General features: G+C 37.0%; 1 protein-coding gene across 10 annotated transcripts in view; it reads right to left on the reverse strand.

Annotated features, from left to right (window-relative positions):
- Positions 1–13,794, reverse strand: part of MBNL1 (muscleblind like splicing regulator 1) — a 170,766-nt gene extending 156,972 nt beyond the window's left edge. For 2 of the 10 annotated variants that reach the window (XM_006908223.3, XM_006908222.3), the window contains exon 1: positions 13,482–13,794. The gene's annotated coding sequence lies outside the window, so the exon portion shown is untranslated. Of the gene's footprint in view, positions 1–13,158; positions 13,435–13,481 lie in introns of those variants that run through there. The other 8 variants (XM_015586523.2, XM_015586519.2, XM_015586526.2 and 5 more) reach the window with 7 other exon arrangements.
- Positions 13,795–26,326: the final 12,532 nt, after the last annotated feature.

The raw sequence follows: 26,326 nt of genomic DNA on the forward strand, positions 1-26,326 counted from the left end.
AAGTTTAGTGCTCAATTTCATCTCAAGTACTTGTTTCATCTCTTTTCCTTCTAATTGATTTGTTATGTCTCCTTTTTACAGTCCTATTTTATGTGCACTTTACTGCTGTAAGCCAACTCATATCCTTTTTTTTGATGTAGACTACATCATACATAAATAAAATTTTTAAAATGTTTGTCCTGGTACCAGGTAAGATTGTAGAAGCAACACCTAAGTTTCAGAAGAGAAAAGAGAAGTTGGAATTCACCGATCAAGTAAAGCTCATTCCTCCAGAAATAGTTCCATGAAAGATGGCCACATCAAATTAGGAGACCCGGTACCACAACTGCTCTAAAATCTAGAACCGTTGGGTTCAGCAACCTATCTTCTTGCCTGGCCGTCCAGTTTGACCTTCCCTGTAAATCAGTGTCCCTACTATAATGCCAAAATGACCTTCTGAAACTTAAAAGGCTTCCAAGGCCACAGATATTTTCAGCTGTATCAGCCCTGGCTGTCAAAGCTTTCTGCATGATACTGAGTGACAAAACTGGAGCTTCCTGTACTAGCCTGACCTTTTAAACTCACAGTATTGTGCTGCCACTCAATATTGAGTTTTCTTTTCCTGCATTACTTTGTGATACTACTTCTCTTGCTTAATCATAAAGCAGTAATTCTAAGCATAAAATGGCACTTTTCTTTACATGAAAATACTTCACTTATATACAGTAAGCCTAATATTGACAGAGGCTTAAAAGTAAATATTTACTGACATCTATAAATAATATCTTTTAATTACTGAAAAGATCATTTAAATTCTGTGGCAACAAGAACTATAATAATATGTCATTATTTCTGCAATGGCCAATTTGAAATTTGAGCAATGTCTAAATTTTATAATTGCGCTTTTATAATTGCATCTGTTTACGTTAACTATTATGCATCCGATGCCTAGCACAGAATATAAAAGAACCCAAATTAATATTCAAGGAAATGTTGCAGAATCTGCATGTTTAATTATACTTCATTTATCACAGAACTATTGAACTGAAATATAGGTGCTTAATTTTCTTGCCAAAAAATTAGTACATTAGCATGGAATATTTCTCTTTAAATAATATGCCTGAGAATTCTTGGTATATGAAGGAAAAATATTTTTTAAATCCATTAACGTCGGGTCATTAACCATCAGAAAACTGTTGCTGTGTGAATAGGTTAAAGATTAATATCAGTGGAAGAAAAGAGCAATGGAAATCAACTCATTAAGACACAAATTAAGATTTCTAATAATAGCATATATCAACTATTTGATCTCAAGCCTTAATAGCTATTAAAGAGTAATAATATAGTAAATTTACACATGTATATCGAAATATCTTTTGTTTCTACTTAGCGTCTATGACATACTGTATTTTCACAAGTCCTGTCTGTATTAAGTTCAGAGAACCACAAAGTGATATTAAATATAATATTTCGAGGCAAATTTACAAACTCACATTAGTTGGTAAATGTATCCCTTAGCTTCAAACATTTATTCTCTGCCATTTTTAGCTATAACTTATGCACTACTTCAAAATCCTTTATGGAATATACATGTACATTTGGTCTAGGGCATGTATATGCACACATGACACACACAGACATGCTCTAATTACTCTGCGACGGTGTGGGGGGAAAGTGAGCAAAGGTAATCAGAAATCTCCAAGTGAATGTCAATTCTCAATGACATGTTTGATTATTTTGATGTTGGCAAAAGACTTCTATTTTCTGATGAGGGAAGTGAATCGAATTACCCTAATGCCTTCAATAATATAGTTGAATAAATTATAAGAGCATCTGCAACACTCTTTGAGCTCAAGATATTTCTTAAAATGTGCAACTTAAAGCTATCCAATTGAGCAATTGGCAGAGTGCTCTGTCATTCACAAGTGACATCAGAAACTTCACAGGTGGTAATGATTTTCAGTCTAAAAGTAGATTTTGCTGATCTGGGCGAGTGCTGGGGCAGAGGGTATTAGGTGTGAGTAGAACTAATACTGTGCAAACCACAGAGGCAGATTAGGCCATTTGATATGGCCCTCCTTTCAAAGCCAGTGAAACTTCAAAGCCTGCTACATCATCTCTGCTGTTTTATGACCACAATGCTTCAAAACCTGTCTCTCACATCTTACCTCCTTCATTAAGTCTTTCTAGAAGTAACCGGGATTAGGCTTTGAATCTGGATTGCTACGATTACTTGTGTACTTAATTCATACCATACTGATGGAAACAAACAGGCAAACAAACAGCAAAACTGCTGGGCTGAGATCTCGGCACTCACAGTACCTTGCTAAATGACCCTTGAACAAATTACCTGACCTTAACCTTGCTGAGTCTTCATTTTTCTTACCTGTGAACTCGAGAGAGAGAACAACACATAAATCTCACAGTGCTGTATAAGAACTATACACGGTCATATAGATAAAAGAATAAATTCCTACGAAGTAGCTATTTTCATAAGTAGTATGACTGCTAATGGTCTGGTCTTTTGTGATTCTTATTTTGTTTTCATTATTTCATTATGAATGAACCTTTTCCTTTAGGCCATAAACTTTAGAAAAGCAGAACTATAACCTTAATTTCTCTTGAAAATTTTGGTGAAAATATTATGAAGATTTTTTTTTTTTTTTTGCAGTGGGCTTTACATAAATGTTTATGAGTAAAAATAAATAGTAAGCAATAAAATACAAATTCTGAGTTTTCCAACCTGGAATGCAGATTAAATCCTGGAAACAAGGAACGAACACTTCGCAGCTGAATGGGGTCTCATAGAACACACACAGTTGCAGTTTCATCGTTTGAAAGTTTGGAAGCTAGCCTACAAAATACAGCTTTATTTCCTGCACACAAAGAGGAGCTGGATGAAAAAGAGCACCGTGTGCATATCTAAAACCCTTTGTCATTAAAGTTAAATACAGTTCACCTTTCTCTTATGGACTTTTTTCTTTTCTGCTAACATAAAAGTTGCAAGCTCTGAAACGTAACTGTCAGTACTGAGCGTTCTAGTCTCCTCATCAGGAAGTCAGCATGAAGAAGCTTCAGATAAATTATATACCCCCACCTTTCTCCAAAAGTACCAACATCAGAGATAAATTCACCTCTTCTGTCTAGTCTAGGATGACACTGCTTTGGGGTCATGCTTATTTATGAACTAAACAGAAAAACAAATGTCTTAAATATTGAATCAGATCATTTTAATAAATTATGAGTTGATTTTTGTCTTTTCTCCAATATACAAAGCATATAAAGAGTTAATGTGTCTACTGGCTGGTTTTAGGAAAATTCCACACTCTGCCCACAAGCAGCCAATTCTTGGCTCCTCTGTACCACTTTGTTTTGCCCATACATTACTTGTGAATATCTGTATCACTCCACTGGAAACTACTTTGAGCACAGGGCATACCTTACTCACCTCTTTATCCTCTGAAGGACATAGCATGATAGGTGACATGGACAACTGTACTCAATAAATATTTCCTTTGAGGACAAAAGCAATGGCATAAGAGTCTTCCACTCTCCTTCTCTAAATAACATATAATTTCATTTGGTATGTGTTCTGAATAACTCCATGAAGAGAGGAATTTGTTAGCAAAGTGACGTGTCTCTAACAAAACAAGTCTTAAGTTAACAGATTATTTTTTAAATCATAAGCTATGCCACACAGTGGCAGAGAGCACAGACCGGTGTGTGAAAAGGATCCAACATGAAAGCATAAAATAACCACATGAGAATGACAAATGAATTTAGCATGTGCTCTGGAGTTACCCTATCATTTCTTGGTGAAAATTTTATGGCATTACATTACTGGTGTGAAAGTACATTACCTTCTGGAACTTTGCAAAGCTTTTTCTAAAAAGGATCCCAAATGGTCAAATGCAATGTCACACTACTGCAAGCCCTTACCATATCTGCTAAAGACTGGAGGCCCAGTATGTTTTGTTTTGTTTATAAATGTAAGAAATAACAATTATAGGCATTTGTCAAACTATATGCCATTTGTTATCCAACGTCAAAGCAAAATGACAAAATATTTGCCAGCCTATTAAATTGACACCTTCTTTACTTATGTCAGTTGTTGTATGGGTGAAGTTTTAAAATTATCATAACTATACCACATTCATTCCTAGCAGTATCATAAAGGGCAGAGAATGCTGGTTTCGAAGTGAAAAATGACCTGGCTTCAATTCAATTTGGCTGCTCAGCAGCTGTGTAAATTTAGGCAAGTAGGTTAACTTCTCTGAGTCTCAGTTTCCTCATCTCTAACAAGAGGACAGTGGTTCCTGACACATGGGCCTGCTCCTTATTTGTTAACACCATTACAAAACTGTTTTTCCAAAAAAGAATGTAAGCCAGCAATATCTCGGTAGGAGAAGATGCTCAAATAAGTATGGTCGCTAGCCACATTACTTCCACCTGTTCATACTGTTTTCCTCCATATTCCAAAGTGTGTGTGATCTTCTGGCTTACATCAAGCACCACTTCCTCCACACATGGCCTATTTATTTCCGCAAAGACTTCCTTCTTTAAATCTCCTTCCTTCTTTGAATTTCCTCCTTCGATATTCAACTGTTTAGCTCCAACATTCGATTGTACTGTTAACTGTTTAAGTCTTTCTCCCTATGTCAATTACATGTCAAAGAAGAATATAAACTATGTAATTCTCCTTTGGGTCCTCCTCTCCTGACCTACCACAATCCTTTAACTCTAAGAGGTGCTCCAAATATGTTTGTTGATTATTCTACAGAACACAAAGGATGAAATGATCTCTCTATATCACCTTATTATTATAGTAACTTTGTTAGTGAAAATCACTTAAGCTTTATAATCCATTACTGAGAAACAGACACAATTTCTTTCTATATTAATTGTTCCCAAAACAATATTTACTTTTGAAATCCAACCCTCAAAACTATATTTCGCTGAAAAAGTCATTTCCGACATGCAATTTTCAGTAAATGTGTCCCCCCCAAAATTATGCAGAATTCTACTTGTACATATTTTTTCAGTAGTCTCAATTATCATCCTGGACATTTCAAATTATTTTTTGGAAAGGTCATACAACAACTCAGAAAGACTCTACACCTGGGTCAAAGATTTGTTCGTATTCCCTACTGTTCACTTTTGCTTTGCCCAACAAATCTTTAAAGTCTTCTGGATACGGTATTTAAACCAAATGACTCCCTTGAATGCCACTAAATTGACAATGCAGCTTTGCCTGAAACATTCGAGCAATGAAATTCAAATAATGGATCAAAATAATCTAAAGTAAATTTGTCTAGTTAAAAATTAACCCAATTAACATAAAAGGCAAAGAAGAATTTCTAATTTTAATACTATTTAATCTCAGTTACTTTAAAATGAACATTTTCTAAGTATTACCTTAACAATATAACAAAACAGATTTTTACCATATCTTTAAAGTACAAGGCAAAACCCAGATAAGGGGGGTGGGGAGTCTAATAATAGAAAAAGGCATGTACTAAGTGTAGTTTTCACATAATACTAACAGGCATATAAACGAAAGGCAAAATAATGCACTGTTAATGTTATTGTCTCTAGTTCTATGTAAACATACTATATTTAAAGATATATAAATAGTGCAATCTTTAAATTATTTTTCGTGGGTATAGAACATTTAAATAAACAATAAGTGGTAAACATTAACAAATAGAATATTGTTCCTGAAAACTCTTGATTTCATGGGAACTTCTCTACATACAATAAATACTATATAATGTATCATTACTCTAATATTTTCTGCTTAAACTACGTTAAGCCACTTACTTGTAAAAACCATGTAAGGACTAAGTGAAAAGGCCTATGAGTATTCCTATAAAGCTTTCTATCCTATTTGAAATATAACTTTTCACAACTTCAGGTAACTCAATGCAACTGCTTATTTATTCTCATATGTAAATCATTCTCGTTATAAGTGTCTGATTATTAAGGATCTTTATTTCCAGGAAAAAGAATATCACGGTTATACTGATACCTTCCCTAAAATAGCAAGGTCTGAGGAGTATAAATGTCAGCCACATTGAGCACATTGCAAACTCATTTTATCATGTATCCATCTGCCACCTGGTTTATCACTGAGGATAGCTTACACTGGTGTTCTGCATAAACTTTAACAAGAGACCAGAATTGCCTGGCCAACAACGAAACATTTCCTAGCAAATAACAATATACCCCTAAAGAGGATATTATGCTTACTTTAGAATAACATATTTGGGATAAAAAACTTGGTGACCATCTATAGTTCATCAGATCCTGTGCTTTAAAAAAGCCTGACACAGAAATGAAATGCGTTAAGAATTCAACATGTGTCTTCTACTCAATCAAGTTATAGTCCCTGATAAAACATAATTTTAAGTGTTTTTCTCCTGCTGATATTTTTAAATATAGTTCTTTGTACTAAAAGAGCAGCAGCAACATAATGAATAGGGAGGGATACATTAAAGTTTTAAATAAGGAATTTTTGATGAGATGTTTTAAAACTTCTTACTATATTTTTTAAATGATTTTTAATATTTTTCATCACCTTTAACATCCACGTCTAATCAGTTGCTACACTCTAGCAGTGGTCACCAACCTTTCTGGTACCAGGGACCAGTGCCCCTATGAGAACCTAATGCCTGATGATGAGGTGGAGCTGAGGCGGTGATGCTAGCGCTGGAGAGTGGCTACAAATACAGACGAAGCTTGGCTCGCCTGCCCCTCCCACTGCCACTCCCCCCACCCCCCACTCACTTCCTGCTGTGCAGCTGGCTCCTAACTGGCCATAGTTAGGTACCTGTCTGAGACTCTGTGGTTGGGGACCCCTGCTCTACGGAATCTAAGCCTATCACTTTCTCCCAATATATATGTCTCCTCCTTTTCATTCTCGTCATTGCCTTCATTTGTCCCTCATCTCTATTCTACAATCTCTACTTCATCTTGCATGTGTCCTATTCTTCCTCTATAAAATATCACTAAAACACAACTCCCGTGAGGCTGCTTGCCTAACACATTACTTATGCTCCCCATTGTGTATAAACCTACTCCCTGTTCCTCAATGACCTCCAAAGTGTAACAAGAATCTCCCTTTCCCACCCCATTCCTCACTTCTTCATACCCTGTAAACTGCTTGGCCCACCCGCTATCTTTCTTCTCTATCTTCTTACTTTCTATCCATTCTTCTAGACTCTAGAGGAGTCTCCTCAAATGCTGTAGAAAATCCAAATGTTTATGGTCTCAATCTCCTAGCAGCACCCAATACAAGTGTTTTTTTTAATCTGTTTTTATTCTTTTACATATCATCATGGGTTCTAGAACTAGACAACCTTGGGTCAACGCTGTGTTGTACTACTTCTAGTTAAGTAATCTTGGGCAGTTAACTTGCCTGTACCTCAGTTTCCCCACCTGTGAAACCAAAATATTAACAGTATCATCTCATAACATTGCTCTGAGGAAGACATAAATTAATTCATAAACCTTACTCTGGTACAGAGAAAGTAATTCGAAATGTTAGTAATCATTGTTATAGCTATTATTAGCCTCATCACTATTCTTTATGTACCACTGGAGGCAAGACAAAAAAAAAAAAACCTGGTTAAAAATATGGAATAAAGAAGAAAACAAGCCTCGTAGCTCTACAAGTGACAAAAAGTGTTTTCTAGTCATGTGACTTAATCTTTAAGATAAAGGTCATAAGGCCTACTTTCCAATTATAAAAGATTAAAAGAGAATTTTGTAAAAAAAAAAAATGTGTAACAACTGGCAGCTTCTATTATTATTATTTACATGTTTATAATTTCAGAGATGTAGAAATTAAGGAATGGAAAGAGTAAATGTTTTTCCCTGGCCACATATGTAGTCAGATCCGGCGTGGTAAAATAAAATGTGTACATTGTGAAGTTGTCCCGCTCCACCAAAGTCTATTACTCCCTTTAAGACACAGACAAAATTCCGTAAATATATCAATATGTCATAATTTTAAAATGACAATAATAAGAGTGAACATTTATAAAATGTTCCACTTTTCAAAACATGTTACCCCTCCATGTGGTATTTTTGTTCTACCTGCAACAAAGACTGGACTTGCAAAACAAATGATGCTTGTAAGTGTTTGTAGAAACTGATGAATCTTTTCATAACTTGGCTTTTTTAAATTAAAATTTATTGAATAGAAATATCGATGAGGGGGTCTTTTGTAGAAGAGTATGGCCAGTTCAGTTAATGTCTCAGTCAGTTAATGTCTCAGAGCTTTTCCCACCAACTTTTCCCCCACAGCAGGCCCTATGCCTTTCTATTCTATCTGTCACCTACCTGACTACTACCACCCCACCCTAGACTATCCACGAGGATAAGAGCTATCTATCCACAGGGAGTGCTTAAAGGTCATTGTAAAAGTAAAGCTTTCTTGTAATCAGGTAAGACAGAAACAAACAATATGTGAATGTATCAGCATTACACATAGACAAAATCATTTTGTGAATTTAGCTAAAGAGAGACTAGAATGGAGTTGATATCTACATGAACATCAGCCTTTGAATTATATAGTATTTACCACAATTCATTTTAATAATATGATGTCATTTAACAATTGGATGATTTGAATAAATTGGCATTGTCTTGGGAAAACTCATATCTCCATACACATATTCACATAAAAATTGTGCCCACACTTCATAGGAATGTACCTTATCAACTATTATTAACCCTTGGGGTATATAAAAGGTAGATCTCTAAACTTTTTAAAACAATGTCAAAAAAAATGAGGTTTTTTTTTTGGAGCACATATACTACTTAAAGCATAATACTTATTTCAGAAAGATCTTCACCTTTTTAAAATATTTGATCTCAGTGGAAAAGTAATGCTCTACTCTATCCAATATGGCTAAATTTCATCTTGAGGTTAGTATATTCTGACTGTTTTAACAAAAGATAACCACAGAAACTTAGAGTAAGATCTCAAAAATAGTGCCGAATTCATAATGCTTTATACTGTAACAAAAATCCTTCAAAGATTCTTCATTTTTATGGACATAGGCACATGTGATAAGATGCCTCTCAAAAACCATGAATTATCTGAAAAACATGTATTGATATCATTAAAAAAACTAATATAATATGTAGATAACTGTAACAATGCATTTGCTAAGTGTTTTTTCAACGATATAGCTGTAATGCTTATAGAAATGTATATTTTTATAATATGAAAACACTATATAAAAATCAATTTCCCTACCTCAAATCTAAAAATACAAAATATATCTAAAGACATGTAATGTCATGTGTCAATAGCTCTTCTTGAATTCTCAGCTTTGCAATCAATAATTCTCCAACCATTTGTGAATATACTCCATGACTCATCAGAAATGATATATGAAGTTAATGGGAATCACGGTTTCCTCATGCTCCAAACACGCATTGATACTAATGGCAGTTTTACTTCATATTGTAGGAGACAGATTCAAGATGACACAAACCAGGTGGCAACTTTTTTAAAGTTCTCTATAAAATCTGCTGCCCCCCCCCATACAAAAAAAAAAAAGAACCTACTACATCCCTCCTGTCATATCTTTGGCATCCTTCAAGGAAATAGAAGTAAGCACACTTTATATAGACAGGAAAAAAAATTGCATTTTTTCAGCTTCACACTCACTGTGCATGGTAAAATATACTTCAGTTATGAAAATATCTAAAAGGAATGTTTCCAGGACCTATGCCATTGTGCTTTGTTTACCAGTCAGATGCTTTTTCAAGAATGTGTTCAAATTATAAAGACAACATCTCTGTGTATAGGAATTCTTCGAAACCTATAACATCACAGCAGAAACGTTATTTTTACCTTTCCTAACATTCAAAACAATGCCCTATTCCTTACAGATGAAAACCGTTCACTGTCATGAATTCATAAATCTTTGATTAACACTTTTTCAGGAGTTTATTTTGGATTTACTTGGTGTTTTTATTTTCTAAGGAAAGAAAGTCATAGCAAAGGAAAATACATATTAAGCATTTGAAGATAATTGCTATTTACTGAAAGCCTTATTCTAAAATAAATTTTAGTGACTCGTTTATGTTTGGTAACTTCGGGACAATGATAACTATAGTGTCTCTAAAATGTTCCTAAGTAGCAATCATACTCTATTCTGGCCTTTGAGAGGTGTTAAGACTCATCCCCTAATTATAAGCCTTTTCTATGTTATTACTACCTCACCATTAAATCTCTAAACTAAATGGTAGTTTGAGGAAATAAAAATAGATGTTAGGTAGTGTGTTTTCTCAAATTTTGGTTACAATGGATAAGAATGATGAGGAATTTCTATGTATAATAACCTTCTTTAGCTTGTAAAAATAAAAGTTCATTTTATTGCATTATGACCAGCAAACTCTTTAGGCTTTCTCCCAGAATGCTGCTCTCCAGCTTTATTCTAGAACTCTGTCCAATAGAAATGTATAATGCAAGCCATATTTGTTATTTTAAATTCTCTAATAGTCACATGAAAAACATTTTTTAAAAAAAGGTAAAATTAATATAATACATTCCATTGAAACCAACTATCCAAAATATCATTACAACATATTTACAATCAACATAAAAAATATTAATCAAATGTTTTACATTCTCTCCTTCGTACAAAGTTTTCAAAATCCAGTGTGTATTTTACCCCTCGAGTAAATCTCAATTCAGACCAGCCAAATTTCAACAGCCACATGCAGCTAGTGGCTACTATACTAGACAGCACATTCTAGATTTCCAAAAATATGAAGCTTTTTGGCCTAACAAGCCACACACTTTAAAATCTTCCTGTGTAACATCCTCTATGATCAGTATTGCTGTTAGGATTTTATATTGAGCCAAACATTTAAGTGAATGTAATTCTCGTCCTTCTTCTGCTCTGGTGCACGTATCTACTATGATGCCTTTTTCTTAAAGTATAAGAAACCTCAATCACCTATTCTTTTCAGCTTCTTCCAAACAAGACCTGAGATGTTTTCTAATCTGAGCATCTTCTATAAGAAAGCAGAAAGCCAAAAGGAGCAGCAAGGCTATTCTCTCTGTTTCCACAAATAGATATATCTAATACGGGCCTAATGTATGGCAACAATGATAAATGCAAGGGCAATCTTTTTGCTTACAACGAAGATAGGAAATTTTATATAATAAAGTAGCACACCTTTCCTCGATGAGAAATATAATTTTACTCTTTGCCTCCCTTCTCGCAGGAAAAACCTTGGGATATTCTGTTCTTGTTCTGGAACAGAATCCAGTGTTTCATCTCATAGGAATTCTGTGCCCAGAGGAAGAACAGAATGTTGGAATCAAAACTTAATGAATTCAACTTGGAGTCTAAGTTTGCCTCAAATGTGGAAATGTAAACACACGCAATAATATCTCAAACCGTAAAACATTTTGAATTATCTGTTGGCATGGCTGCATGAAGTATCACACTTGATGTGTATCTGCACACAAATTTGTTCTTAGTTACATGAGAAAAAAAAATTAAACTAAGGCACATGTGAGGCTTTCTGAGTCTCTTAGTAATAATAAGACCTGATTATTATGTCTTAGGTGACACTGTAATCACAGTGGGAGATGGATGAACAGGTTTTCTGGTGCTGACCCAACCTGTTCCCTAAAACACAAAAGGCAACTTTTGTAGTCCTCAATGAGGAAACCCCCATTAAACAAATAAAACTAAAAACTGTGTCTACATATTGTGAAAAGGTCTAACAACACAATAATCCAAAAAAAAAAAAAAAATTACCCCCGGCAAACACACAACACAGATGAAAACACTGTAGGTTTCCTAAAAGTTTTCAATTGTATTTGTCATGGACTTTAAGAAAGCAAAGATACAAGGAAATGACAGCAATGTGCTTTCTCAACCTACAAAATAACTTTATTCAGTGTCTCTGGCTATAACTCTACATCGTAGACATTTTAAGTTTTGAACTAAATATTCTTAGGATGAATTTTACACTCGTTCAACTTTCATTTTAACTTGTCTCAGTGATAATATTCTATCTCAACAGGACGACAAGGAAACACACCAACGCTCTCAGGAACCCACATAGAGATAACATGGAGTGGATCGCTTATGCTGGTATAGAATAGTTATGCGTTAACTATTCTCTGTGTATTAACAGATATTGTGTTCAAACCCAGGAGGGGAGGAACACCGTGTCCCCTGGTGTAGTATTTCAAAGCACAGTGCAGAGGCCCTGCAAATCCAAAGGCATTAATTATGACTTCTCTTTCGGCGTATTAATTTGTTTAAGAAATTCCTCGGAGTACGGCAGACTTTACGTTCTATTTGTTATCGATCGCTTTGTGCCTGCGCTGGTAGGAACGCAGAGAAAAGGCAGGAGCAATAATCTTTCGGACCGCTTCTTATTCAACCTTAATCCTGGGGAAGCACACTCCACTGAAATACACCACGGAATCCCAGCAGCCGCACTCTCCCGGCCCGGGAGAGACTTAACACAATTACTTCTCCCGCAACACCCCTGTAGTTGTGAAGTGCTGCGCGAGGGGCAAGCATAAGCTCCACCATATACCTGCTCGTGTTACAGGCTCTGGCATCAAAGTATTCTCACATGACACATTACTACCAATAACAGATTCCGGCTCCGTTTAAAAAAGGGGGAGGGGGGGAAGGAACGCTACATATTTGTCCTGCTTTTGTCTAAAAACCAGAACCCAAGTACTACTTTTTTTTTTCAACCTTTCATGAAAGCAGTTCAATCAACCAACTGCGGCTCCACCCAGAGAGCGTCTATACTTACTTTTCTTACAGTTTTTGAATGACGCACTACAAAACGATGGAAAAAAAAGAAAGAAAGAAAAAGAGCCCTCTCATGCAGGGCGTCTTCCGCCCTGTAAACTTGGCAAAAGGCAAACTGGACTGAAATACAGCACTCTCCATATAAGGAAGCCCAGCTAAACATGTCATGCGTAATTTATGGGTAGCAGGCAGAGAATTAACCTTTGCGTGCACATATTTGGCCCAGATGAAAAGCGGGCTGGATGGCAGCCCCGGAGCCAGGGATGCCGGATCTCTATGGGAGAAACCGTGGCTCCCAACTGATGGGCTCTGCATCTTTCCCCCTCCCCGATAAAGGTCATTAAGTTGTAAGTACACTTCCACGCACCTGTTTATTTTTCTCCCTCTTTCTTTCTTTCTCTTTCTTTCTAGGTGGCAAGTTGGAAGCTGGCTGTGCTCTGACAGCGTCCGCAGAGCCCAGGGAAGGGCGGCGGGAGCTGGGCTGCAGCTGCAACCTCCCGCTTTCCCTCTAGCCCGAGATGGTGTGTGCTAGGAAACCAGCCACCGTGCTGAGCCAGCCCCCGCCGCCGCGAGCCGCAACCGGCCCGAGCCTCCTCTCACTTCCTCCTTCGGCCATGTACAGCCCCGAAAGCGTCCAGACAATGCCGGGCAGCAGAGAAGCGCAGGGAAACTGTGAAAATGGAAACTTACCTCTCACATTTTTTTTTCAGAGGCAGCCCGACTGCCGACCGAGTGCCCAAGGCATTGTGGGAGTCCTGATTCCGAGAGGCCCGCGATTTAAAATTGAACTTGTCAGTTCCCGGTCACGGGAGCATTGTGAGCGCCACAACTCATTCAGCTGCAGTGAAAAGACTGTTGCATGTCGCTGTGCAGCCTCTTATCGCCGAGGTCTGGTTTCCGCTGCTGCTGCGCGGCCCCTCCCCCGCCAGCCCAGCCCCACCAGGAAGCCCGGGGCGGACTCGTCAGCTCCGGAACGCACGCGGCGGCGAGAAAACGCTCTTCGTCGTTGCCACTCGCGGGTTGGCGCGCAGAGCAAAAGGAAACCCGAGCTTGCACTGGCGAGGTGCATCCCCGCAGCCAAGCGGTGGTATCTTCCATCTTATACGTTCCACATTATAATCTCCGAGCCGTGGTGCAAACGGGACGCACTCCTACTCCTACTTTCTGCTCTTTCCGACTATCTGGGCAGACAAGTGGGTTCGTTTCCTAAAGAGGCCCACGGATGGGGCTTTGTAAGGAAGCCGGCAAGGTTAGAATGAAGGTGAGAATCAGATCAGGATAAAACAGTGAGATCTGATGGGGCTGCCTCCTTACAAATGCACCACACAGTTTTTGAACCTGGATGGCTCACAGGCGGGAAAAACATCTGCAAGACCGCCAATGTGTCTCTTTCTCAAGTAACAGGGTGTCCAAAGTTTTGGAATTCCTTAGTAAAACTGATTGTCACACAAGCACAAACACTCACATACCAGCTTCCCATCTAGTTTGTAAATAATATTTGAAATGTAAAATCCCCTTTCTCCCCAACTCTGCATTATATGATTTATAGAAAGCAGAGGCCCCCTCTTTAAAAAATAAAATACCATTTTCTGAAATACTGGACTATTCCAAGGCAAATAAGTCATATTGTTGGAGCAAAAGAAACCACAGTCTCAAATCATAATCCTCTGGGTGTTAATAAGATGTAACTTGGCTTCACTTTGAATGGAAAGAATCCTGGACTAACGTGATATGATAAAGTTTTGGAGATTTGGAGTGGGGAGGTAGAATTTTCTTTGGATTTAAGGAATTTTGATAATTTGTTCAATGATTCTAATTTTAAAACATTTGTTCTGTGTTTGGACACAATTCGAGACGAGATGCTACATGTGGTGTGATGTTCTTCCTGCAACTTTTTAAATTGCGTGAAAGGGTGGGGCCAGCTTAAGAAGGAGAAGGGAAAACATCATGAAATGTGCTAAAGTACAGAAATACTTACAGAGGTGTTAGTAAGAAACTTGAGTTCTTGACCCTTGGCTAGATCCACAAAACACTGAGTTAATATTGTACACCACTCCCTTCCAAAAGAAATTAATTAATTAAATGATGCTACTTCTCTGTGTTAATCATTAAAAACTACCCAAATGCACATGCAGTTGAAGTAAATTAAGAGGACAGTGACACTAGTTCAGAAAACATGGATGGACATTCTCTATCTGCCGATTACTAGTTATGAGGAGGACTTCCTTTTAATCCAGCATTCAACAACTGCATCGGGTGTCTACTTATGCCTGAGGTGCAAGAATGGATAAGATAGAATCCCTATCTTCAAGGACAGTACCTCTACTAGGGAAGAGACAAACCAAATAACTCTTTCTGAGGGATACATGCTAAGATGGTGAAGGCAAGCCCAAGGGGGGCCTGAGGAGAGTTAGGGAAGACTTTCTGAATGAGTTATTTTAACGGGTACCCTGAAAGGTGTGCAGAAATTTGTAAAATGAAAAGAGAATTGAGTCCAGGACAAGTGGAGAAAAGAGCATAGCAAAAACAACAGACCTGCCAGTCTGTTAGATATGACAAGAAGATAAGAGCAGGGGAATGGCAGGAGACGAGCTAAAAAGAGGTCTGAAAACTGATGAACTAGAAGAACTTACTTGGCAAGGAAAGTTTTGGAGTTTGCTTGGACTTGTATTTCAGAAAGACCCTTTGGCAGCAAACTGAGAGTGAATGGGAGTGTGAGGTAGCTGCCTATGGAAGAAGGGAGAACGGGTGTGGACAGACTGGAAAAGTGACTCATGCAGGGAATGAGGAAGGGAGGAGCCTTGGGAGACTCCCAAAACCCTGGTGTAGTCTCCTGAATTGTTTGCTACTTGCCTTTTAATTTCTTCAGTTTGCCTCTCATTCTCCATGACAACCCCTGACTTCTGACCAGGGCCACCTATGCATCTGCTAGTAGGTTGGTGCCCCGCCTGGTTTTCATGTGCCTCTCCTCAGAATGTCCAGCCAACTGTTAAAGGCTAATCCCAGTTGTAGGAAATTACTTTCAATTGTTTTCACATCCTTGCAGACTTCCAAGTTAGAGCTTTGGTGTTCTTTTTTCCTGTGGGTTAGAAAATTCGCTATTTGGAACAACATGGTGAAAAACAGGACTTTGAACCTGTATGTGGTGCAAGAGGGGAAATTATTTTTTTCACTTCAGCCCTGGGGGAGGAGGGAAGTTCTGAGAACAAAACAGAAATTGAAACTGAGACAAATTTTCTACTCCACCGAACAGAATACAAAAGAATACAAAAAGACCCTTGAATGTTAGAAACAGTAGAATAAACATCTCAGTAAATAACAAAGAAGAGAAAAATATTATTTTACATTGGATAAAGGAGAAAGGAATGGCTAAGAAAACTCATATAAAACAATGATCGGCCTACAACTCAAAAATGAGTTGAAATAAACTGTGATATAAAATTTCATTGCCGGTGGTTTAGCTTAATTTGTTGTCATTTATAATATTATAACATGAATAATGAAATTTTAAATTTTGAAGCGCTGTAGCAAACACGAGATCATATGTTAAAAATATTAAATCATGTTGTCAGCTCTCAGCTCCCAGTGGCATTCTAACCACATTTCATATTGTGGAAATTATTTTAAAATCATTATAGTAATAAAAAAGTAAATAGTTCCTCATTTAGAATATCCATTGATATTCTCTTAGTGACAGGAGAGAATTGTGGTTTCTCATACCCTTATGAACTATAGTTATAGTCCGCAGGTTCATGAATGAGTCCATAAGTATAAAAGGTCATTTATGGGTCGGGAGGAAAATTATAGAGAATAATTTTAGGTTAAATAAAACCACATTTTCAGATAAAGGAAAGAATATTCACTGCGGGTTCCTAAAAACTTTTAGACCGTTCAAGTCTTAATTATACCAATTAATCCCAATAGAAATACAGTAAAGGAATATGGTTTTTAGAGATAAAATCAACTTCCTGGTTTACCAATAAGACATAAAGGAAATGGTAGCATTTATTTTTTTTCACTCAGATGGGAGTCATTAAGTCACCTGTGTGTATAAGTGTGTGAACATGGATATGAATTGTATCTTTCTTGTCCTACATGCCATATTTATAGCTCAATAAACTCTCATTGCCTCCCGAATATAATTTGCCTTTTCTGGCCAAAAAGAAAAAAAAAATCATCTAAATGAAAATTCTCCAACAAGGCATGCTTTTCAAAAATCAAAATATGAAAAGGTCTAGAATCACCGATCTGAAATGCTGTTTTTATTTATACCAGGATAAAAATAATCCATTGCAAGATAATGTCATAACTGAGAACCAAATTCAGGTCCCCTGCTTTCTAGTCCATGTTTAAACATAGATGGTTATAGAAGCTGCTGGAAGACAATGAAGAGTTGGAAACACTCTTGTATGGAGAATCTATTGTAAATAAATGTAATAAATGTCTCTCCATTAAACTGCCCAGCAGGGGAGGAAGGGCCCTCTTCCTGGATTTAAACTTGTTCAGTATCCAAATAAACATACTTGATAGAATTACAGAAATTTAGTTTACTTTCAAGGACCTTTATATATTTCACATACCAAAGTAAGTTTTCAAAATTATACTCAGTATTTAAATATATATAATATATATTCTATTACATATTCTGTATATGTGTATAGTACAGAGAGTTCCTGCCTTAACGATGGTTTGACTTAGGATTTTTCCACTTTACTGTAGTGCAAATGCAATTCACATTCAGTGGAAACTGCACTTCGAATTTTGAATTTTGATCTTTTCCCAGGCTGACGTTATATAGAACAATACTCTCTGTGATGCTGAGCAGCCCAACCACAGGCTAATGTAAGTGTTCTGAGGATGTTTAAGGCAGGCTAGACTAAGCTACGATGTTTGCTAGGTTAGATGTATTAAATGCACTTTTGACTTACAACGTTTTCAACACAATGGATTTATTGGGATGAAACCCCATCTTAAGTCAAGGAGCAACTATATGTTACATAATACAACTAATTATATATACAGTATATATTGCATAATATAACATACTGTATATATAATATATACCACTTAATTTGTAAATCACATAAATGTGAATATAATATAAATCTATGTATTTATCTTAAAATGCTAAATCATCAATATAATTATTCTGGCATTTGGCAATAGAGAACTAGAAAGCAAATATATTTCAAAATTAAAAGTTTAGAACCATAGAATTTTAGTAGAGAACGTAATATTAGAGACCATTTAGCTCTGTTCCCTTGTTGAATCGGAGAAGATTCGTTGTATAAGTAAATTCATTGTATAAGTAAGTTCTGTTCTATGACAGAGCAGAACTGGCATTAATGTCTTCTTACTCTCTCAGGCCATTTATTTTCATTTGTTTTTCTTAAAGACACTGGACAACAAAAACTCTAATATAGACATAATGATAGCTCAAGTGTAATGCAAGAAGGAGCCACATTAGACTTCCAGTATAGTTTTTTCTTCCTGTATATTTTCCTTCATGCTTTTCTTTTCTTATTTTATTCTTTCCACTTTTCCATCCTTCTTTCCTTCTTTCCAGATAGAAACCAATTTTCACACAATGTCTCTATTCATTTCACCAATGTTTATTGAGCCTCCACCATGGTAAGTCCTGTCCCAGTTACTACGAACATAGCCTCAAGGAGTTTACAGTCTGCTAGGGGGAGATAACTACTAAAAAAAAAAAGAAGAAGAAGAAGAAATACAAAGACAAAGGTAAATATAGGAGGCAATTTCAGATAGAGATAAAAGAAAGCAGGTTGAGGGGTGAGAAGGAGAGGTCGTGGTTAAACAGGATGGTCAAGAAGTGAGGTGGTCAGAGATTGACAGTTCTCAAGAATGTGAAGAATGTCTGGGGATGGACCGTTTAAAGCACTGGGAACCCCAGGTCTGGAGCCTTGAATCCTAAGCTTGGTTACAGCTGGAAATTCAATGATGAATAAAAACCAACAGAGTACCTAACTACGAGGCTCTCACAGTCAAGTGAGAGAAACGATAAATCTTAATCAAAGAAATCACATTCAAAATGTAAAGCTGCAACCATGATAATTTAGGTCAGTAGGGACCATTGAAGTGTTTGGTTATATGAGAGGTGGAGGTGGAGGTGGGGAATGGCATAGGTTCCAGATTTGCTTTTTATGGGTAGAACTGGATTATTCTTGACTGCTGTGTGGAGGCTAATGGTCTTATCTCAGAACCGAACGCAGGAAGTGCCCCAGAAGAGTGGGCCCTGGTAAAAGTGCATGGGGCAGGAAACGGCTGAAGGCCTGGCAGAAGAAAGTGCTTTGGTTGAAGACCTTTAGAAGAGAGATACAGGAAACATTAGAATCTTTCATCTCAGTGCTGAAGAGAATCCAGAAGATGATCACCTACATGCCTTGAAGGACACAAAATACGTGGCATGATGTGTATAAAATTTATTTTTTCCTAAAAGTCAATGCAGTAGAGAAAATTCAAAATTACTGAAGATAGAATATATTTATAAAAATCAGTAGTGATTCTATTTCCTAGAGATAGTTACTGGTAACATTACAGTTTATATCCTTCCGGGTACTTCTCAACACATTTTTTTACATAGTTGATATTGTACCACATATGCAATTTTGTGTTCTGTAGTTTTTCCCTAATTAATCTCATAATATAATTTTATAAAGCAAATAACATCCCCCATGTTATTCATTATAATCCTTATTTATCACATGAGATAACAGAGACTGAAAAATTGACCCTTGACCAAAACCTCACAGCTTATAAGGGGTCAGGCCTCCTGCCCACAGTTCAATGTATCACAGCCTATATCCCAGATCCTCAATTAATATGTCTAATGTGTAATATATTTTTAATCACTCTACCTGGGATACAGACATATCTTTTAATATGAACTGTCATAATGGAAAAGAAAATATGCAATAATGGTCCTCAATAAATAAAAAACACAAAAATAAATATGAAATAGGTAATCAGAAGGTCAAAGTGAACATATTACCTATGCATGATTACATATATAATTACATGTAATATTGTGAAACACTTTCTACCATGTCATAAAATCATATGTTGTGGCTTAGCCCAAAATCCCCTTGTAATCTTTTAAACAGCATGTAATGAGTCTAAAAGTATTTTATGTACTATAATCTAAACATTTCTACGTATTAACTCTGTTCCGTGTAGAATAAAAGCAACTGAAAAATATGGCCATTGCCTTACTTGTTCCTAAGTGCAAACAACTTTTTGAAAATACCAATAACAAGGTTAATCCCCCTCCAAATGTCTACTGTATCTATCTACTCATTTCACTTTTGAAGTTCTTTTCTTCTGGTTTCCATGATATTCTACATCCCTCTCTCTTTTCATTCCATTGTGTAGGCTCACGCTCTCTCTCTCTCTCTCTCTCTCTGAATCTTTTGTTAGCGCCTCTTATTCTTTCTTACCTCTCTATTTCCCAAAATTACCTTCAGACCATGTGTTAAGAGATGCCCTAAAGGGACTTTTGGATAAGAACAACTTTTGTCACAGTAATAAATGATGGGAGCTTCATGTACACACCTTTTTCTCTTTTTTTCCCCTCTTTGCCTTGCCCAGCGTGCGGCAACTGCGCCATACAGTCCAAAACTAATTCTAATATCTTAACGCAGGCATCAGTATACCGGCTATTGCTCCTTAATTCATTTAACAAATATTTATTGAGTACCGACTATGTGCCAAGGGTTGTGCTTGGCACTAGAGATACAGAAATTATTCAGACTTCTTCAAGGAGCTCTGATTCTAGTAGGTGGGGACATATGTGAAGAAAACGCACACATGCACACACACATTTGAAAAAGAGTATAGCAAATGAAACGATTCAATTAAATTCAACAAACTCAGTGCTCACAGTGCCAAGCAGATGGCAAGGGGTCTAGGGGTACGCCAGGTCTTGCTCATCGCAGACCCTCAAGCAGCTGACAAGAGGTAAAATTACCTAGCACATGTTAAATGCTTCAGGGCAGAAGGACACAGAAAAGTCATGAAGCGCCATTAGACAAACAAGCAACTTGATCATACAAACTCTTTAAACAAATCATTCCCCTAACAACATGAGGAGAAAGTTTGTTTTTCTTATTTTTTTTGTGGTGCCATTAGCCTCCGAAGTGTCAAGTCCAGTTTCCAGACCCTGGGCTCCCAGGCAGCAGGCTTCCTGAACTTGCCCTCCCTGAGTCCCAGGCTGGCCTTGCAACTCTCTTTGCTTCCTCAGATCTTCAATAACAAATCCTCAACTAGGTGATAGGAGATTATCTGATTAAAGTCATTCACACTAAAGCGAGAATGAGGCTTAATCCTTCAAAAGTGTTTGCTTTGACAAAGGATAGCCTGTGAACCCTAATGAACCACTAATTGGCAGAACTTGGAGAGCTCTGTGGAGGATCTGCCTTCTCACCTTCCCAGATGCCCCACCCCCCTTTCCTTCCCTTTCTATTGCCCCTCCTGAAATACAAGAAGAAGGGAAACTGGTGAATTCAGAAATGTTAGGGACTCTAATTACACACACTATCTCTTTGAACCCTCATAAGAGGCGTATGAGTTGGTATTTACAAGCCCCTCCTAGAAATGAGGAGAGTAAAACTAGGACAGGAGTTCTTGACTTTGCCCACATTTTGGATCAATTAAATCGGAATTTCTGGAAGTGGTACCCAAACATCGACGTATATTCATATATACATATATACATATATCATCTTTTTTGGAAGTTCCTCAGATGAATTCAATGTGCAGCCAAGGTTTACTATCACTGAACTAGAGTTTAGGAAGTGAAATTACCCAGACTCAGTTGCAATGCATTGACTTGCTCCATTTTCTCTCTATGGCAAGTAAAGTTTATTTGGCTCAACAGAAACAGTGTTCTCTGCAGGAAACTATGTCTCAAATAGAGTTAGGTTTCGGGAGATAAAGGGGTGTTGTGCCTTGGCCATGCACCTGGTTGGACATAGTGCTTTTTAGGCAACTGAAATATGTTTCACTTTATACCAGGTAAGCCTCAGTAGCCTGTGGGCTTAAAAACAAACTAGACCAACATCAAGCCCACACAGAGGATAATCCTACATATTTTATAGTGCTTAGGCTGATGTTTGCTTAAAACTCTTTACTCTGTCTCTTTCAAAGAAATTGTGATCAAGAGTGCCCCCTGAGAATGACATCAGGGCCTCTGAGAGTCAAGAGTGCCATGGGCCACTTCCTTTTGGATTTATGTACATCATACTACAGAATATATGTGTGTTATAGAATATATATGTACATATATATGTATATTTGTTATATATATGACTTTTTGTTAAGAAAAAGATTTTTGCAAATTTTAATATACTCTATAAATTCATTGAACATATTAATATAGTTAAATCATAAATACAAATAAATGAATAGGAAATTTCTCATTTGAATCTCATTGGCAGGTAATGTTAGAAATCTTAATTTCTGGTCCTTGTGAATGCTCCATCAGTGTAAATGACCCACTTGGCCACACCTGGATGAATCTGAATGTCCATTTTTCCACCATAGGCTTAGCAATGACAACTGCTGACGGGACCTGATCCTATTTAGCCTTCTCAGTAATAAATATATTTTTATGTAATGTTGAACATTCTCTTCCCTTTTCAAATTTTTTTTGGTAATAGGTCACCAGCAACTGTTGCATTTTCACTGTCTTTTTGCTACCAACTTTCCTGTCCAGTTGTCACAAATACCACTGAGCACCTGGCATAATTCTGGCCTTTTGTATCTGAGGCTATAGGGTGAGTAAAACTAGACTTCGATCCTCATGAAATTTACCCTCCAGCAGGGACAATAGATATGAAACAGTAGATAATTATAGTCAATTAAGTAAATAATATGAATGTGCAAAATATAGAGAAAGGAAAGAATGAGAATGTCAATAGGTGAATCTACACTCAAAAAATAGGCAGTTATCATTATTTTTATGATCTCCTCTGTTACTCATTGACTCTAAATGTCTAGAATTACAGCTATGTGAAAGCCATCATAGCACTTAAATCACACATCTACACTGTCTAATGTCCTCTTCATTTGTAAGACAGAATTCTATTACCGGTGGCATAAAATAATGACTTTATTTCTGTTAAGATGCAAAGTATCCACCACACAGATTCTGAGGGCAAAGTTTGAAGAAATCTGTGGCTGATTATTACTATGTCACCCTTGCTGGTGCGCACGCGCGCGTCTGTGTGTGCGTGCGTGTGTGTGCGTGTGTGTGCGTGTGTGTGTGTGTGTTTGCTTTCATTTATTTCCTGGGTTTAATCTTCCAAGGCTATGACAGCTACAGACAAAGCCAGCTTCTCTCTCATACTTTCAAACAGTATAGCATGTCAACTTATGAATTAACATAAAAATCCAATTGTGTTATCTTTTGTTTTGTCAAAGATAAAGGTTCTTTTTTTAAATCTTTGTTCCTTGACATAAAATTATTATTTTTTCTGTTCCTGGATATTAAAGGTTATATGTGCTTATTTTAAATCATGTATCAAGTGCCTTTAATAGGAGTTTATTAATTGTGTTCAAGTGCCATTGTAAAGCTGTTTATACCTGACTACTCTAGACTAGCAATAGAGCTGTAGTCTATAGCTCCTGCCCACAGCTTACTCCCATGCACAGTGTAACTTGCTTCTACAGCTTCAAGACGCCCACGTACCTGCAAAAGCACTTTCCTACCTGTCATTTAGTCACCACAATTAAGTAAAGAAAAAGTTAACTGCATAAAAGAGGCTGGCCACTCTGGGCCTCTCTTTTCATGAAGTCATTCTTCTCTAGAGGTACAGTCTAAATTACAGACTTTTAGCCAGAATACTTTTTCCACTTTGTGCAGTTTTTGAGGTCTGTTTATTCTTATACAGCTGTGGTAGGTCTATCTTGGAAGAAGCTGCAAATAATTTGTCAGGGTCCCTAAATACTGAGAACTCTACATGGGCCCTGAGAGGTGTTAACTTTGTTAGCTTAGACCTGAACTTGTAAAAAAAAGTATATGTTTGATACCAAATATCCAATTTATACAAAGCAGCCACATTAATTATTAGGAAAAGAGAGCGTATGGATGAAATTGGTTACAACTCTGGGTATTTTCTTTATCATAATGAAAGAAGAAGCCTAGTCAAGTAAAAGGAAGACACTATCTACTTTGGAGTTGTTGGCAACGGGTATACACATGCTAAATAGGACACATGGGCCCGCCTCCATTGGTAAGAGTCATGGCTGCTGCAACCTTGCCTTTCTGCCTGTGTTGTTGGCTGCTTTTGGCAATAGGGCATACTCACTTCCTCCCAGCCCTCAACGTGGTGCAACAGCCTGTGTAGGTAGCAGACTTTTTAGAAGAATCAGGTTAAAAAACAAGAGGGCGTTATTTCGAAGGCTGCTGTTTTGCCCATGGCTTTGGCTCCTGTAGAAAAAAGGACAGTCTTTGGGGTCTGTTATTAGGTAACAGATTCTGGACAATCTCTCTAAGTCTCAGTTTCCTGTAAACTTAAAATGTCTGCCTTATAAAACTCTGGTGATGAATGACATCACAAAAATTAACATAGGTCAGGCCTTTGATGAATGATGGCTAATTCTATTATTTAAAATAGACTAATTATTTTTTAAATTCTCTAGAATTTAAAAATCTAGAATATTTAAAAAATAAACTGTTAAACTTCAGGTGTCTTTAAAATATGAGGATTAAAATCAAATTACAGCTATTTAAGAAATGTACAACTACTCTTTGCAAGATAAGAAGCAGATCCTTTTACAGTGTTTAGAAACAGACAGGTAGGATGTAATTAAAAGGGAATCCACAATATTCCTAGATAAATGGGCTCTTTAGAAATATCACTATGCATTGGCCAGTGCACAGTTTTCTTTTGTCCAACTTTCTCCACCCACTTGACAAGGAAACACATGAGAAGGACAAGCCAAGCTAAGCAAAAGACATCTACAACACTTTATAGAAGAGTAGATGGTGTACAGTTGCACGGGAACCACTTCCTTCAGAGGCATATGTGAATTTTTTTTAACACAGTCAGAACATCACCACAGGATAAAACTGTAATTGTCTACTACTTCTTTTAAGTAACACAAGTCAAGAGATCCTTCCAGGCATAGCTTCTTTTTTTATCAGCTTTTACTTTTACCTCCCTGAAAAATGTCCCTCTCAACTTCATCAGAACAAACACATTCAGAACTCTAAGAGAGAAAGGAATGATTATGTGTTGCTAAGTACTATTTAGTAACAAACGCTTGGGCCATGAGAATGATGACATCACTTACAGAAAGAGGAACATTTACACTTTTGAAAGAGATGCCTTTCCAACCAGAGGAACAAAGCCAAATAAGGAAGGAGGAGAGGCCAACTGGCTCTGGAGAAGCATCCTCAGCAGCCAATTCTAGAGGGTGATCATCAGCTCCTAGTTAACTAAATAGAGTCACGTCTCAAGGCCATGTGCTCTTTCTACACTCCCTTCCTGAATCTAGTTCATGTCAACAAATGGTACTACTATTATGGCAGAAAACCTACTATTCTCATATTGTCAATAGATATGCCACGAGGTTAATCTGCCCATCTATGGTAAGCAGTAGGTCAGGGAGTGGCTTCATATTTCAGTAGTGTTCTCTAATATTTATAGATTGCAGATATTTATGCGTTTATTCTCTCATACACATGCACTTGGAAACCACACACTACCCTTTACTTTGCGATAATCTGATAATTTTGGTGAGTCATTATACCTACGTATTTACATGATAGGATAAAATGGATCACTTAAATAGCACATAAAGTCATCTGGAGTCCTCCATGCTTCTCAATACCCGTAGCATAACGCTTTTTCTATTTGGGTGTTGTTATGAGCTCTCAAAAATTAGGTTCTGGCTCCTACGATATAACGTCTGCCTGCCTTGGAGAAATTACAACTGTGTTCCTCTCCATCCCATCCATTGTCGTCATCCTAGCACACACAGCCATTGTCAGCTCTTAACCAAACCAGAAATAGAAGAAGCCACACTAGTTGTCATTAACTTCTTAAATATAGGGAGAGGTCATTTCTTCTTGTGGTCTCTAACTAGTAGATGTTGACATTGTTTGTTCAATAATAATAATAATAAAATGTTCATTTCTGTAAGTTATTTCATATTCCATTCCCAAATCACACTCAACCTCCTGACTTGCCTGCCCGCACACTCCCTGCAAAGTTATATTCAACTAACTCTGAGATTTTAAAGGTAATAGTTGGGTCATTTAGATCTCTTGGGATAATAAAAAAAAAATTAGAGAAAATTTATAACTTGTGGAAAAAGCACTGTAAGTTACTACTATTTAAAAGAGGAACAAGTTGATGTCACAAGGGCCCCTATTGTCATTAGCACTGAGACAAACATCTATTGTCTCTGGAGATTGGAAAACAGCCTTTTCTCTAGTCTTTACTGCTTCATATCCATGAAGAAATAAAAGTGCCTGATGACCCCACTGCCAGACAGCAGAGTACCTATTT

This window comes from Pteropus alecto, unplaced genomic scaffold (genome assembly GCF_000325575.1).
Source record: "Pteropus alecto unplaced genomic scaffold, ASM32557v1 scaffold81, whole genome shotgun sequence".
NCBI classification, from domain to species: domain Eukaryota; kingdom Metazoa; phylum Chordata; class Mammalia; order Chiroptera; family Pteropodidae; genus Pteropus; species Pteropus alecto.